Below are 4811 nucleotides of genomic sequence, written 5' to 3'. Positions count from 1 at the left end.
TGTCTAAGTGTTGGTCCAAACTAGAGCATCGTGCGGGGCTATCCCTTGGCAACTTGGGTTACGTCGATTCCTGTACGCTTTGCTTATCCGGTGTTGCCCTGAGAACGAGATATGTGCAGCTCCTATCGGGATTGTCGGTGCATCGGGCGGTCTTGCTGGTCTTGTTTTACCATTGTCGAAATGTCTTGTAAACCGGGATTCCGAGTCTGATCGGGTCTCCCTGGGAGAAGGTCTATTCCTTCGTTGATCGCGAGAGCTTGTCATGGGCTAAGTTGGGACACCCCTGCAGGGTATAATCTTTCGAAAGCCGTGCCTGCGGTTATTGGCAGATGGGAATTTGTTAATGTCCGGTTGTAGATAACTTGACACCAGATCCGAATTAAAATGCATCAACCTTGTGTGTAGACGTGATGGTCTCTTTTCGGCGGAGTCCGGGAAGTGAACACGGTTTCTGGGTTATGTTTGACGTAAGTAGAAGTTCAGGATCACTTCTTGATCATTGCTAGCTTCACGACCGTTCCGCTTGCTCTCTTCTCGCTCTTATTTGCGTATGTTAGCCACCATATATGCTTAGTCGCTGCTGCAGCCTCACCACTTTACCCCTTCCTTTCCCTTTAAGCTTTGCTAGTCGTGATACCCATGGTAATGGGATTGCTGAGTCCTCGTGGCTCACAGATTACTACAATAACAGTTGCAGGTACAAGTTATGTGATGATCATGACGTGAGAGTGATGTTTGCTTGCGTTGAGTTCTTCTTCTGCTTCTTCGATCAGGGGATAGGTTCCAGTTCGGTAGCCTGGGCTAGCAGGGTGGATGTCGTTTGAGTTTCTGTTTGTGTTTCATCCGTAGTCGGATGATGTTCTTATGTATTGTGATGTTGTATTCATGTGGCATTGTATGCCTTATGTATGTATCCCCATCTATAATGTATTGTTGATGTAATGATATCCACCTTGCAAAAGCGTTTCAATATGCGGGTCTATCCTTGGTGGGACCTTCGAGTTCCTTTTGGATAGGGTCGCATATTGGGCGTGACACATTGTTCATGTGTGGTGTGTTTACCATGTTGTGTGCTTCTTCTCGATAGTTCCCGTTCCGTTGCGATCGTGAGGATTCGTTCGTCTACGCTTGGTTCGGCTTCATCCGTTTGTCTTCTTCATGGACTCGTTCTTCTTCCTAGCGGGATTTCAGGCAAGATGACCGTCACCTTGGATCTCACTACTATCATTGCTATGCTAGTTGCTTCGTTCTATCACTTTGTCGCGCTACCTATCTCATGTTGATCGAGCCACCCAAATTGCCATGTCAGCCCCTAACCTTTTTCACCCTTCCTAGCAAACCGTTGTTTGGCTATGTTACCGCTTTGCTCAACCCCTCTTATAGTGTTGTTAGTTGCAGTTGAAGTTGAAGATTTGCTCCATGGTGGACAGGATTATGTTGGGATATCACAATATCTCTTATTTAATTAATGCATCTATATACTTGGTAAAGGGTGGAAGGCTCGGCCTTATGCCTGGTGTTTTGTTCCACACTTGCCGCCCTAGTTTCCGTCATATCGGTATTATGTTCCCGGATTTTGCATCCCTAACGCGGTTGGGTGATTTATGGGACCCCCTTGACAGTTCGCTTTGAATAAAACTCCTCCAGCAAGGCCCAACCTTTGTTTTACCATTTGCCTCACCACCACCTACTTTTCCCTTGCGAGTCGCTCTCTCGAGGGTCATCTTTATTTTAGCCCCCCCGGGCCAATGCTTATCTAAGTGTTGGTCCAAACCGAGCAATGTCCGGCGCCCCCTGGGCAACCAGGGTCTATGCCAACCCGACGTCTGGCTCATCCGGTGTGCCCTGAGAACGAGATACGTGCGACTCCTATCGGGATTGTCGACACATCGGGCGGCTTTGCTGGTCTTGTTTTACCATTGTCGAAAGATCTTGTAAACCGGGATTCCAAGACTAATCGGGTCTTCCTGGGAAAAGGAATATCCTTCGTTGACCGTGAGAGCTTGTGATGGGCTAAGTTGGGACACCCCTGCAGGGTATAAACTTTCGAGAGCCGTGCCCGCGGTTATGTGGCAGATGGGAATTTGTTAATGTCCGGTTGTAGATAACTTGACACCAGATCCGAATTAAAACGCATCAACCGCGTGTGTAGCCGTGATGGTCTCTTTTCGGTGGAGTCCGAGAAGTGAACACAGTTTTGGGTTATGTTTGACGTAAGTAGGAGTTCAGGATCACCTCTTGATCATTGCTAGCTTCACGATCGTTCCGTTTGCTCTCTTCTCGCTCTTATTTGCGTATGTTAGCCACCATATTTGCTTAGTCGCTGCTGCAACCTCACCACTTTACCCCTTCCTTACCCATTAAGCTTTGCTAGTCTTGATACCCATGGTAATGAGATTGCTGAGTCCTTGTGGCTCACAGATTACTACACCAACAGTTGCAGCTACAAGTTATGCGATGATCTTGACGCGAGAGCGATGTTACTTGTTTTGGAGTTCTTCTTCTGCTTCTTCTTCGATCAGGGGATAGGTTCCAGGTCGGCAGCCTCGGCTAGCAGGGTGGATATTGTTTGAGTTTCTGTTTGTGTTTCATCCGTAGTCGGATGATGCTCTTGTGTAAGATGATGTTGTATTCGTGTGGCATTTGTATGCCTTGTATGTATCCCCATCTATTATGTAATGTTGATGTAATGATATCCACCTTGCAAAAGCGTTTCAATATGCGGGTCTATCCTTGGTGGGACCTTCGAGTTCCGTTTGGATAGGGTCGCATATTGGGCGTGACAAGGACTCCCCTTGGCGCGCCCTCCTCTTTGGCCGGCCGCCTCCCCCCTAGCTCCTTTATATACGGGGGCAGGGGGCACCCCATAGACACAACAAATGATCTCTTGATCTCTTAGCTGTGTGTGGTGCCCCCCTCCACCAGATTCCACCTCGGTAATATCGTGGCGGTGCTTAGGCGAAGCCCTGCGTTGGTAGAACATCATCATCGTCACCACACCGTCGTGCTGACGGAACTCTCCCTCAAAGCTCGGCTGGATCGGAGTTCGAGGGACGTCATCGAGTTGAACGTGTGCAGAACTCGAAGGTGTCGTGCATTCGGTACTTGATCGGTTGGATCGTGAAGACGTACGACTACATCAACCGCGTTGTGCTAACGCTTCCGCTTTCGGTCTACGAGGGTACGTGGACAACACTATCCCCTCTCGTTGCTATGCATCACCATGATCTTGCGTGTGCATAATTTTTTTTGAAATTACTACGTTCCCCAACATCCTCCTCATCACTTAAATTAGAAATTTTACTGAACCGATTCGAAAGCGTTTGAGATGTCCGGTTTTAGCATAACCTCGGATCCTTGAGCGCATGTAAGAGACACGTTGTGCAATCGTACAAGCATTAAATTATCATGAAGAGATCGCCTCGCAAAAATGCACTCTCATGCTTCCCCACTATAGTTGGTAGATCCTCCACAAGCCGAGAAGACAGAATTTTATCATAAATCTTGATAGCTCTATGAACAACACTGACCGGTCTATAATCTCGCAAATCCACAGCTCCTTCCTTTGGAAGCAACAACACCAACACCTCCGCGTATCTCCATGGTAGAAGGACTGCAGGGCCCTCGTGAAATCAACCATAATGATGTTTCAGCAGGATGCATAAAAGCGGCGAGTGAACCCATCTTGCCTAAACTTTATCTGGCAGCATGGATTAGATAATTTTCTCAATGTCCTCCAAAGAGAACGGAACCTCCGGATGGGAAAGTTATAGCCTTCCAGGGATGGCGTGGATCCAAAGATGTTCACATCTTTCCCTAATCTTTCCCTAATAATAAAGCACGGATTGACTCCGTGGGTTCACCGTCACAATACGCTTTCTTCTCATGTCATAATACGCTTTTACGATTTGTATAGACGAAATCGTAATAAAAACGAGGTGGTACTAATTCGTCCGTCCTTCTTTTTTCGTCCGTCCACCTGGCTCTCCTAATTTTGCTCTTCTTCGTACTTATTTTTCAGCTTCGATGGGCCAGAAAACTTGCTATGGGCCAGTAAAAAGGTTCAACTTCACGACCTGCCCTCCTCTCCTTACGGCACGACCTGCCCTCCTCTCCTTATGGCTGCAGCAAAGCCTATGCTACAATTTCAGATTTAGTCCCACCCTGCCCTTTACATCATATCCTAGCAGTTTATATACGTTTGGAGTTGCCAGAATCAACAAGCCAAAAAAAGACACGAAGAAAGACGCCATGCATCACAAATCGATTGCCCGGAGTGAAGCTCACGAGCAGTCAAAGAGACGAGGCACGGAAAATATTAAAAAAAAGAAAAATGGATGCCCAGCGGCGGTGGAGGAAGGCGTGGCAAGGACCTGCTGCTGGTCCAGCAGGTGACCGACGAGGGCTGGAGAAAACGAGAGAGAGACAGGAGGGGGAAAGGGAAGGAGAGAGCGAGGGAAAGAGGAGACGGAGGAAACCGGCGATGGCCGACGAGGGCTGGAGAAAACGAGAGAGAGAGACGGGAGGGGAAAAGGGAAGGAGAGAGCGAGGAAAAGAGGAGACCGGTGATGGGGGTGGCTTGCGCGGCTGTGGGAGCTCTCCTGCTCCTTTGGTCGCACGGACGAAGGCGGCTGTGGGTGCGTGGACGACGCGTCCAGTACGGGCAGGTGCGCGAGCAAGGCTGGCTTCCGCGGGACGCTGGTGGCCTGATATGGCTGCTGAAGGAGCCTGGGCACATCCATCTGCTGAGGGAGAGAGCCACGTACCAGTCCAATCGAAGACCCCAAAAGAACACGTGTGCTGCATGACAA

Source organism: Triticum dicoccoides, chromosome 3B (genome assembly GCF_002162155.2).
Source record: "Triticum dicoccoides isolate Atlit2015 ecotype Zavitan chromosome 3B, WEW_v2.0, whole genome shotgun sequence".
Taxonomy (NCBI): domain Eukaryota; kingdom Viridiplantae; phylum Streptophyta; class Magnoliopsida; order Poales; family Poaceae; genus Triticum; species Triticum dicoccoides.
This window is presented reverse-complemented; position numbering follows the sequence as displayed.